The 13107-nt window shown below is 35.0% G+C and overlaps 1 protein-coding gene across 1 annotated transcript in view; it reads right to left on the bottom strand.

Annotated features, from left to right (window-relative positions):
* Positions 1 to 13107, bottom strand: part of LOC124360591 (sorting nexin-12-like) — a 43148-nt gene that overhangs the window by 10263 nt on the left and 19778 nt on the right. The gene's annotated exons all lie outside the window — the stretch shown is intronic.

The raw sequence follows: 13107 nt of genomic DNA, 5'->3' as shown, positions 1-13107 counted from the left end.
ATTAGAATCTGTTTAAGGCATCGTAAACCCTCAAAGACTTCTCAACTAAACAAATAGAAAGTCTCAGGCTTTCTTAATAGCACTCAGAAGTATAAAAAACTATGTTAACTTATAAAATAAGAAATAATATAGTACATGAGCATTGAGTCTATTGATGGTACTATGTTTGTACATCCCTGTAAGTTATATTCCAAAGGCTAGTTTTATCAGGAGATGCTCATCACATACTTAATGAGGTTTTAGAGTCTTTGTAAAGAGGAGCATAGAGTATGAGGTATATGATGAAACATTTCATTAAGAAAAATATTTTGTCACAGTAATTTGTAATAAAAAATGTATTAAGGTTATTTTTAATCCTTACACATTTGATAATGTATTGACTATTTTTGGTTTTATTTGATAGTCATTAAAAAATTAGACTATTGTAGTAGCTGACATTATATATATTGTAAGTTTAGTTATCAAAATCAATAATCATATAATGTTGTCCAGAAGTCATAAAAAGTGTCTTAAATCTGACGTCATGAAGCAGCTGTTCTCACTACTGTTGTCCAGCTGATTATTTGTATATGTGAAGTGTAGAACTAACATTTACATGCTATTTTGTAATATTTATAAAATTTAAAAAGTGTGTTAAATATTGATATTGTTTTAGTGATAGTACTGCGTAAATATATATTGTATAAATCATGTTTTTCCGAGTAATCTGTTAGTTTTTTGTGATAGTTGTAAGTAACCAACCCTCTGCATAACCTAAATTTGCAACTTTTAAAAGTTTATAATAATACTAACATTATATGGTCTTACTCTTTCTTTTGAAAATATGATTTAGTGTTGGCCGCCAGATCCCTCGTTAGTGCCATAGTATCAGTGTTAATACTTTTAAATATCTAAGAGTAATGTTTGATAATAGAATTAATTGGCCAGTCCACATTAGCTATAACAATAACAAATTACTGAAATGCATTTATATGTTCGTTACAATATTGCATGTTCGTAATTTTGGCCATATCAAAACTTATTATTACACATAGACTACATGCAATCATTTCTTCAGTACAAAATCATTGCAAGGGAAGCGACTTTTAACACAATAATAAGACCATTACACATCACACAAAAGTTTATTATAAAAGCTGCCTCTTAAAAACCAACCAGGTTCCCATCAGAATGTTTGTTTTGATTATTTGTGAACTTTGATTTTTGACAATTTTGTATATTTGGTTTTACACAGTTTTAAACATATTTTTTTATTTTTAGTGAAAGTGTATCATGTGTGCATCACAAGATGGTTAAATATTATTACTGCCACCCTGCATCAAACCAAGTCTAAAAATAAAACAAATTCTTTCTACCTTATATACTAAATCTATCAAAACTTACCTAATTTAATGACATTTGAGAGACAATCAGAACATTAATGATGAATCAAACAAAAAGAAGTTAGTAAACACTATATTGACTTTGGTCTACTCAGAGTGCATCTGTTCATGGATATTTCTGTGAAATTTGGATACCTTTATTGTACTGATTATGATTCATTGTTTTTATTTACTTATTGTGTGTATTTAGCTTTGCTTAGATGGCACATGTGAACTATATTTGCCTGGAGTAAAAATCATGGTGAGGAGCAAGTGCAAACATTCTTAAATTAATTAATGCCGTTTCGTAATTTTGCTTGCGAGTGAGTGGCGTGTTTTGTTTTAGTGTAGGAATGCTTTAATTTTAAAATAGTGTTGTTTCAGATATCAAATCACAAACTTTTATATCTTTTTTATATTCTTCTTGGCTTATAAAATATGTTTCTTGCATACTCTTCAGCTAATTGTCATCCCGTTTTTGTCCTGCATCTTAGTCTTCATCCAAATTGATTATTTGGTTTGTTAAATCTTTGTCATGTAGTTTCATTGTATATCTAATTAGCATATATATGATTAATTACCATTGCCAAACTTAGATTATAATTGCAAAATGATTATGTTATTGTTCGTTACATTTAGTTATTTCAAACATTAAATTTAAATTTGTTTTTAAATCGTATATTGTATATGAGTTATATTGAGGTTGCAAACTCGAGTAAAGATGTTTATTAGTTTAGTATACAATTTGTAATAATTGACGAGTCTTTGCCAAAGCATTGTGCTTGTAAGGCGTCTGTGACAATTATTAAATAAATAAATAGATGGACTCGTAGGCTTTTGCACATGTGTGAATCTTCTCGTGTAATCTCTTCCCACTATATTTTATATTATATATGTATTTCTACATAGAATTCTCTAAGGCCTACGATAAAGTGAACCATACAGATTTCCTAAACAAGCTAAGAGGATATGGAGTTGAAGGGTCTCTCCTGGAGTAGTACTCCTTGTACCTTACTAACAGAAGACTTTTCATTGGGAATGAAACAACGCTTTCCCATGAGTTCATTTCAACATCTAGATTACCACGGGGTTGTTATCTGGGTCCCTATCTGTTCAACATCAACACAGATGATGTGGTGACCTGTATGTCTGCCAACGCCTTACTTTGTGCAGACAACATGACAATTTTAGTGGAGGTTGAGAATGAAGATAACTGTGTTGCTCTTCAACAGGACATTGTGAAGATAGAGACTTGGTGTTGGGAGAATTACATGGCTGTCAACGTCTGGAAGAGTTTCATAGTCCCTTTCAGGATGAAGAAAATTGGCCTTGGTTTCAAGTACAAGCTTCTGGACAGTCATCGAAAGGGTTGACACCATTCGTAACCTTGGTGTGCTCCTCACGTCTGATCCCAAGCACAAATGGATGATGTGGTGAACTAAGCCAGCTGTCTTCTGCAGTTTGTACCTAGAACTACAAGAGGCATATCCAGCAGCAGAGCCATAAAAATTGCTGATCCCTCGTCAAGCAAACATTGAAGTTCTAGAAAGTTGCATGGGCACTCTTCCAAAATGATCAAAGCAATGTCCTTTTACACATACAGGACAAATTCGTGAGGATTGTGAGAGTGTGATAGGGTCTACGGTACAGGAATGTTCCAGTCAAAGAGATGGCAGTAGACATGAACTTGGTGTTGCTGGATGCTTGAAGAAAGATTCAGGATGCCATTGTTCTTGTACAGGATCTTGAACTTCTTCATCAACTGTCCAAGAACTGCTTGAGAGAATCAACCTGCAAATGCCTACTGGAACCAAACCCAAGGGGAGTTTTTCTTGAGACTGCGGTAGTGGATCCTCTTCAGCCGGAACAATACGATGACGAGGTCAGCTGCATAATCTCTACAGAAGTCGACTTTTTCAACATGAAGATCTCTCTTATAAGGAGGTTGTAAAAGTTCTTCACATTAGTGTCAACACAAAAACACACCGAGATGCATGATCCAGTTTTATCATTTCTTATTAAACTAATTGTCAAATTTTTTGTTGTAATATAATTTCTTTGTCATTATAATTTTCTGTAAAATGGTAAACCGTTGAAATAAATACAAATGTATGTAAATGAGATAAATAAATAAATGTAGTAAAAGTTTTGATATAATACATATGCCTCATACAAAGGCAGGACCCATAAGAGATAGGTTATGTTGGATCATTGATTGGGACATCACTTGCTTGTCTGATAAAACTTTATTGAATGAATACTACATTCTAATAGAAAGGTAAAGCCACAAAAAAGAGATGTTGTTTGTTCCAGTTTAGTTTTCTGGTATCTAGACTGTGAAGCAGGTCGCTTTGTGTGGGAGTGTTTTGGCACTCCACACAAAAATCAACTTTTAAAGTCGAAAATACTATTATATAATTTAAATATAAACAGCATAGCACTGCATTGTTTTATAATTTTCAAGTTATATTTGACTCAAAACAACAAAACCATTTTATTTTACCAGAGCTATACAGAAAGTAGATACATTTTCATACAAACAAAATACAAAGTAAAAGAAAAAAATTGTATTATATACATTTGAATGTGACAGTAAACTACTATTTTTTGACATAGTCACGATATAAATTAGGCGGTTATAATATGCGGTGAACTAGTTTTGAAATTCCAGTGTTATAAGATTCTGCCGCCTGAGACTTCAACCAGGTAGCCACACTCACTCGCAGTTTCATGTCGTCATCAAAGTGCTGCGTCGCAAGCCAGGTCTTCATTGCTAGAAACATGTGATAGATAGTCGCTGGGTGCCAGGTCCGGATTGTAAGGCGGATAAGGTAACAACTCCCATCTAAGATTTCTCGAGTCCGATTTGCCATGTGTGGTCAGGCGTTGTCATAAAAGAATAAAATTCTCTGACTTATCTTTCTTCTGGGTTTGATTTGTATTGCTCTTCCTAACTTTTGCAAGGTCTCAAAATAACTCGCAGAATTTATGGTTGTGCAATGTTCTAAGAAATCAACAAGAACTCCTTTCCTGTCCCAAAACAGTTGCCATAATCTTCTGTGCCGACAATGATTGCATGCATTTCCTTGGTTTTTTGGGGGAGTGTGTGTGTGCCCCCACTCCATGCACTGTAATTTGTTTGTTCAATTCACGTGTTTAACCCACGTCTCATCTCCTGTAACGATTCAATTGAGCAGCAAGTCACCATCTTTACCATAAGTGTTCAAAAATGTCAATGAATCAGCAATACGATGATGTTTTGGGTTTCTGTTAAGATTTTTTTTACCTACCTTGAACAAAGCTAATGGTAACCTTACTTCTGGGTAACAATTTCGTGTAACAAACACCTTGAATTTTGAGTAAAACTAAGTGAGAGTTTTGTTAATGTGAATCTACGGTCTTCTTTAATATTCTAATCAACTTTAGAGACAATTTCATTGGTAACAATTCTTGGCTGTCCACTTAGTTCATCACCACGCACATTAGTTTTGATATAGAATTCATACTGCCAGTTTTATAGGTTATGAAAAAATTCTTATGTAAATTACATGCAATCAATATCTGTAAAACTGTACACCTGTATAAGATCAGTTTTGTTTTATACCAAGTTTCAACTTATCCAGGCTTTTTTTAGGACAGTCTCCACAAACTGTGTGGTATAAACACACAAACATGCATGCACGTGTGTGTGTGCACACACACACACATGGAGATCTCTCTATGAACATCAGGAATCCTCACCACTGACTGCTGTAGAACTGAAGAAGGAGGAGTGACTAAGGAGCCTTCAACGCTAGCAGAAATTATGGGACACCTCCACCAAGGGGAGATGGATACGTCATCTGATCTCTGAAGTAAGTAAGTGGTACGAGCGCAGCCATCGAGCAGTACACTACTATCTAATGCAGATGCTATCGGGACATAGGTGTTTCCGGGCATACTTGTATAAATACAAACATGAACTCCCCAGAATGCCCGTCCTGCAGTGGAGTAGACAAGAATGCAGAGCATGAGTTCTTTACGTGCCCCCGATTTGAAACAGCGCGCAGAGCTAATAGTAGTCACATTACCCTGGAGAACCTGGTTCCATTAACGCTTGCATCAGAAACCACCTGGGGGAAGGTCTGCTCCTTTGTCACAGAAGTCCTCATTGAACTACGACGGGAAGAATAGGAGAGGCTGAAGCAGAGACAGCTGCCCCATCACCAGTAGGATGAGCTTCAGCTGATGCTTTCTCTAATGAAGTAATACTTAACGGTAGATCCACGGGGGGGGGGGGGCTAAATAAGGCCAGATGAAGAGGGGAGGTTTTTTAGTCAGTATTGGTTGTGGGCTTAACAAAATGCAATGACCAGACTGAGTCCGACACGATAATGAGCATAAACGCATTTTTCCACCTACAAAATACACACACACATATTATTAAATTTTAAACAGGGGATGGTTTTGGATTCTGGGGTCATGTTTGGTGAAGTCGTACAGACATTTTTGGTAAGTGCTACCATGATGACACTTGCAATGGACTGATTTTAAATCTACCTGAAGTCATAACAGTGTAAGCTAATGTTCTTTTCTGAAATGAAACTCACTCAATTTTCCTCTTATCAAGGGTCAATCTGTTGTCAATTATTATATAATTTTTACATAAAGTTGTAAGTGATTAAAATGCTTGTATAATCAGATCTATAGTAAATGTTTTATGTTACATAATAAGAACCCAACATATTTGACCACTCTAGTAAAATGTGTATATTAATAAAAGTTCAAAGAAAGCAATGATGGAATAAACAGTAAAATTAGAAATGTGATTCTCCTATAGGATTTACATGTTTTAAAGAAAAGCTAAATAAAGCACATAGGATGGTTATTATTTGTGAAATCTGAGTAAAGTGTCAGCAACTGCCTGTCTATATGACACACTTGCACTCTAAACAGCTTTTGTGAAAATGAAGACTGCTGAAACTCAAGTTTTATGTCTTTTTCAGCTTTCAGTTTGTAGTTAATAAGTGACTTTAGAAAAACTATTTGTATATAACTATAGGTAAAATATTATAGATTGGAAAAATGTTATTAATTCCTTTTCTTCTACTCTTTTAAGAAAGATGGAAAGTGTAATGAATTAACTTATTCTTGAAATTAGGTAGTATGAAATTTACTGACTATGAGAGTATGACAGTCAGCTGTATGTGCTTTAGCATTTAGTTTTGCTTGTAAATACAATTTAGTCAAACCTTTAGTTCTTTTTTTACAATATGGTGAGTTGTTAAATAAATATTTTTTTTGTTTACCCACCAAAAACTTCATAATATGTAGGAGAATTGTTCTTTTACTGTTGTTAATATTGAGTGTCTACCACCTTTGATTTTTGTAATATACATGCGTAAAACATGGTGAGAAGGTCCATTAGCTTTAGCATTAAAGATTACAAACATCACTAATTTGTTTGATAGATGTTAAATTTACAACTCTAACTGATTGATCAAAGCCTTTAAAATATTGTACCTTAATTAATTAATTTTTGAAAATATGTACTATTATGGTGGTGTGTTCAAAATAGTTAGTTTTTTATCATCTTATCTCACAGGCAGCAGATGTCGATAGAGGGAGGGAGAAGATAGATCAGGTTTCAAAGATATGAGTTGGTATACAACAGATCTCAGTGTTTGGTCCTTTCTTATTCATTGCAGCTGTAAATGATTTTGCTTCAAACATGTCTGTAATTCATATAGACACCACACTTTTGAAGTCAAATGAGCATATTTTGAAACACACACACACACACACACACACACAAAACCGGCAGAGCAACTACTTTTTGTGATTCAATGCTTATTAAAATTAAATTCGCTATTGCCATTTATACAAATTTTATGAATATATGGCAATATATATATATATATATATATATTAAGGATAACTTATTTAAAGGTGCAGCAATATTATTTAACATTAATTATCGGATGGTAAATAATGATTTCACTCAGTCAACCTTTACATTTGGTTTGATTCAGTAAAAGTACTTTGCATAATCGAGACAGGAAACGAATTTAGGAATGTTATATTCAACATCTCTGTACTAATTGGTTAGAACACTAACCTTTACATTTGGTTTGATTCAGTAAAAGTACTTTGCATAATCAAGACAGGAAACGAATTTAGGAATGTTATATTCAACATCTCTGTACTAATTGGTTAGAACACTGTATTTTTTATGCACATTTAAACTTTGTGTAATCTCAGATCTATTAGTAATGAGATTAAAATGGTTTGTTTTCTCTTTGTATTAATAGCAGAGCAGATTGAGAAATATTAGTATGGCAAAGATAGCCACATCAGTTATATGAGCCATTTCTGATATTACATAGTTTGCTTATATCTTCATATATACATAGTTTTAATCTGAGAAATCTTTAAACATAGATTTGATAGTTAGACTGGAAAACTTTCATGCTTGTTTAAAAACTTTAGGTCTAGTTGTTTAAATAATTATCATAAGTTATTAGACAGTGTGTCTATGAAAAAATTTAAGACAATTATTGGAAATTGGTTTAAAAATAAAACATTGTATTCTGTAGTAATTTATGTGAAAATGTACTATAACATTTTAAAACAGGATAAGTTTCCATTATTATCGAACCTTTTACACCTATTGTCAAGTTCTAAAATTAATAATTCTACTAACTCTTTAAATTTATTTGTTGATTACTGATATATTATTAGGGATATCATGTATATTATAAAAAGAATGTCTTAATTTTTGGATAGTGAGTTTACATATTTAATTAATTGATATACGTAGGCAATAAGATAATAAAATTTATTTGTACATTCCTTGAAAATTACAACTACATCCAAACAGTGATATAATTTTATAATGGGGATCAAGAACTCCATTGATTCTTACAATTTAAGAATTCATTAACTGTATAAAAAGAATGATGCAGCAACCATTTCTTTACCTCTCTATTTATGGTATCATAACGGTTCAGAGATTAGATGCATTCAGACAGGGCATTAAAAAAGCTTGGATCCCATAAATGATGGCTTCTCTGAATACAGTGCTGTTCTGTGTGCTGGTAAAGTAAAATTTGCAGCCCGGCAGGTGTTGTGTATATGCAGGTCTCTTCCCTTGTCAAGTTTCTATTGTATGCATAAATTGTAAACTAACATATGTGTATGTATAAACCACACTGTGATTATGCAGAGCTCAATAAAGGCGTTTCTACAAGTTTCTCTGGGTTTAAAAACTAACTAAAATGTGGATGCACTACTTTTTAAGAATAAGGATTCTTTGTATATTTGCTTTTACTTAAGCTGCTCCATGCTGAAAGACAGTAGCAGAGGTGACATTAAAAAACTGCATAGTCAGCCACTGTTGTAGTTTTTAAATCATAGACAATCCTTTCTACAACATAAAGTCCTATAGCCGGCTTTTTGCAAAAACTGTCAACATGTGCGGTCCATTCTAGACTGTCAATTGTAATACCAAATAATTTGGCTACATCTGATGTTTCAATGTTTGGCAGCACTCCCACTTTCTCTTTTCTGTGTTCCATGATTAGCTACTTGCATTTACTCGCATTTACCATTAGGTTGTTGCTGTAGCAGTACTGAACAGCCATCTCCATTGCTATGTGAACTGATACTTCTAGGCCAGTTGGTATGTTGTAACAGGAGAAACGCTATATCGTCTGCATAATCACTAGATCAATTAACTGTTGTCTTTTTGACAGATAGCTCTCAAACCATCTACCTGATGTGCCATGTATACCAACCACTTCTAATTTATTCAACAGCTGAGCATTGTCAAGGTCTGTCTGTCACAGCAGTGATTGTACACCCTTTCATGAATCCATGCTGATAGATCATGCTTAAAAAGGTGGTTCTCAATTACCTTGGAGAAGGTTGATATCAATGATATTGGGCGACAGTTACCTACCTGGTTTATCCTAGATCGGTAAGGCATCATCTTCACGACAACGCAAAACGCAAGTTTATTGGTTGACCCCGATTCAGATGCGAGAGTGGATGGTAAAGACACTAGCACTATTGTATTAGTGCGTTCTGTGGTCGAGTAGTTATTCCAATGAATCCTTACCGTGTATGTAAGTTTTAAGTTTATATTACATAGTCCTGTTGATGAATCCCTACTTGTTTCACTAAACGTTTTAGTGACGAAACAATATTTCGTATTTTTTAATTAAATGTTTCGTCATTTTTTTTTTTTTTGCTTTTATCCAATTATTGAATGTTACAACTTTAGAAAGAACCAAAGGTTGGACCAAATGTACCACACAAAAATGTCAATCAACTGAAAAACAACACGGTGGCCTCTCTGAATCTTTTATAGAATGATCAATATTATTTAGGGTAATAACAAAATTATATCTATATATTTAATTAATTACATCTTATAATTATACCTATATAATTATGTGCATCACCTATGTGCATAACAAGACATCCAAAGGAGAAGTTCTTTTACAAGAAGACAAATTGCAAAGCTTCTTCAGCCTTGCATGCAACATTGTTTGCAAATTCTCAACTTGAGCTAACCTCTTCAGCAAACCACTGAGAAAATTCAAGTAGAAGAACCAGCAGCTTTTCCAATCCACAACCAAGAACAAAGCAAAGTAACCAACTTCTGTCTTTCAACAAATTTCACATAACAACCCACTTTTGTAAGAGTTGTTCTCGAGCGATGTGTGGAGAGCATCAAGAACAATCGTGCAAGGAATGTAAAACCTAGCTTAAGTTAATAAAACTATGTGGCTAGTATTTACATTTAAAACTTTTGTAAACAATAAAGCTCATTTTTGTAAAAAACTATTGTTAAAAAAATGTATGTCTTAAAGTAGTCTCCCAGGCAAAGCCTTACCGGTAACATAAGTTTTTAGAGCCTTACCAATCTAAGGTTAAGTAGAGGTATGACTTTGGCTAGTTTCAGCTGTGCTGGAAACTTTACCTCTCTAAATGACATGTTGATAAATACAGTGTGTTAATTTTTCCTTTTTTACTTTAAGTTTTTTGTTCTTGTAAGGTTCTACAAAAAATATAATAAAAAGTAAAACCTAGCACTCTTCACTGTGTTTGCAATATACCAGTATTATTCAAGTTGCCAATCTGTGTAATTCTATTTCAATAATGATGAATTAACCTTTTTTATTATGTTTTAATATAAATGATGAATGTTTTATAATTATGACTTACAATTTTATTTATATTACATTAACTTGTACTATTATATTAAGATTTTCTCTATATTTTATTTATAACTTACTAATTTTGTTTTCTTCTAAGGTACTTTTAGTTGTGATATGATATGAACACCTATAATATTACTAAATAAACTGGGTGGGGTAACTCAACTAACTCATCTGATTAATTTGAAGTGTATAAAATTGAGTGAACTAGTCAATCTAGATTGAATTAAACAAGTAATAGGTTATTCGTTTGATTAAAATAGCCGATTACTGACAGAAATAACTGACTGGTTAGTCGATTATATAAAAACCGTTCGATTATCCTATCACTAGTGAGCAGGAGGTGACAGAGACCTTGATGGTCCCTGCCTTGGTTCCAGGCTCCTTAGGTACTCACAACCTCAAGGAGAACATCTCTGATCTTAAGGCCCAGATAGCTGCCAACCAAAAGGTATGTGTGAAGGTAATTTAAGGAGCTAAAGTTCATTTTCTAACCCTTACAAACCGCTACTAAATTCCATAAGTAGTATACTTTGGCCGTTGCTGGGACAACGCACCCGAGACCGGTTCTGGGACAAACCGTGTGAGACCGAATCTGGGAGAAAATTGTTAGAGAGCGACTAAGAGTGTGAGTACGGGTGGGTCAGAAACCGCGCCGCGCGAATCACCACGCATGTCATCGCTGTCCCGCCACCGCCACCATGCGTTGTTACTGTAAGTATGCAAGCAATCGGCACGCGCCCTCGTCAAGCACCGCGCCGCGCGACTGCTGAACCGTCACCGCCAAGCAATTGGCACGCGCCTCGTCATCACCGCGCCGCGCGACTGCTGAAACCGTCACCACCACCGCGCCGTGTGAGACACCGCGTGTTGTTTCTATAAGTATACAAACAATCGGTACGCGCCCTCGTCACTGTCCAGTCATCACCGCGCCGCCGCGCGACTGCTGAACCGTCACCACCACCGCGCCGTGTGAGACACCGCGTGTTGTTTCTATAAGTATACAAACAATCGGTACGCGCCTCGTCACTGTCCAGTCACCGCCGCGCCGCGCGAGACACCGCAACCTTATAAATTACTAGTTTGGTATAATGTAAGTGTATTGTGGATAGTATCAGGAATTAATGAAGCAGAAAGTCGGAAAGAAATCCTGCTTCGAGCATTAGAGGTTCATAAAACCTGTGGTTTAAGCGATTCCCTAAGAGAAAAATTGTAACTTTGGGTATTGATGATTTGTTGGGCTGCAGACCTTGTTGTAATGATTAGGTTTTCAAAGGAAAATGATGGATTCAGATACATACTTAATGTAATTGATAACGTTTACTAAATATGCGTGGTCAGAACCATTAAAAACTAAAAGCTCACAAGAGGTTACTAAATCGTTTGGTAAAATAATTAAGAAGAGCGAAATTGGTTGGTCACAAACCCCCGAACCTTCTTCACACGGATAAAGGACGAGAATTTGTTAATAAGGAATTTAGGAGAGTTTTTACACAAAAATCAAATAAAGTTATACCATACTGAAAATGAGGAAAAAAGTGCCATTATAGAGCGTTTCCATAGAACTCTCAATGAAAAAATGAAAGTGCACTTTGAAATTCAAAAACTCTTTTTAGATGGGTGTCACATTTACAGAAGCTTCTACGTCAATATAACAGTAAATTTCATAGCACTATAAAGATGAGCCCATCAGAAGTGAATTCAAGCAATGAACAAACTTTAAGAAACATGTACGCAAAACACTGGACGATGTCTAGTATTCAGACCCAGACTTTCGGTTGGAGACCGTGTAAGAATTACTATAAAGAAAGATGTATTTGGAAATAAATACCGCAGAAATTGGACAAGAGAAATTTTTCGGATTGTGGCCGTCAACAAAACTTTGCCCTGTTACCTACAAAATAGCAGACCAGTCTGGTGAGGAAATAATAGGATCGTTTTAAATGAAAAAGAGTTACAAAAAACTATGTTCTAGTTCAGAGTCAAATGTATTAATAATGCTCTCATCCTTCCTTCCAACTCATCCCACACACCCACCCTCTTCCTACTCCTCTTCCTATTCTCATCCATCCATACCTCATCCTTTTCCATCGTCAATCGCCCATACAATAAGAGAGTAGCCAGCTCTATAATAATGGTGTTTTCTCCTGCTATCAAGCAAACAGCATTTCTCAATGCTACGGATGGTCTTCGAAGATCATCAGTCAAGAAATGTTCGAATTGTGGAGAAGAGGTTACTGCATCTAACCTATCCCGCCACCAAAAACAAAGAAGTGCATCCATACCTCATCCTTTTCCATCGTCAATCGCCCCATACAGTAAGAGAGTAGCCAGCTCTGTAATAATGGCGTTTTCTCTCCTGCTAGCAAGCTAACAGCATTTCTCAATGCTACGGACGGTCTTTTCGAAGATCATCAGTCAAGAAAATGTCCGAATTGTGGAGCTGAGGTTACTGCATCTAACCTATCCCGCCACCACAAAAAACAAAGAAGTGTATGTCAGCGTCAAATCCACCAGCTTATGCTTCTTCTTCCAACGGATTC

The sequence above is a fragment of the Homalodisca vitripennis genome, chromosome 4, assembly GCF_021130785.1.
Source record: "Homalodisca vitripennis isolate AUS2020 chromosome 4, UT_GWSS_2.1, whole genome shotgun sequence".
NCBI classification, from domain to species: Eukaryota; Metazoa; Arthropoda; class Insecta; order Hemiptera; family Cicadellidae; genus Homalodisca; species Homalodisca vitripennis.
Note: the sequence above shows the minus strand (reverse complement) of the source record. Positions and strands in the feature narration are given on the sequence as shown.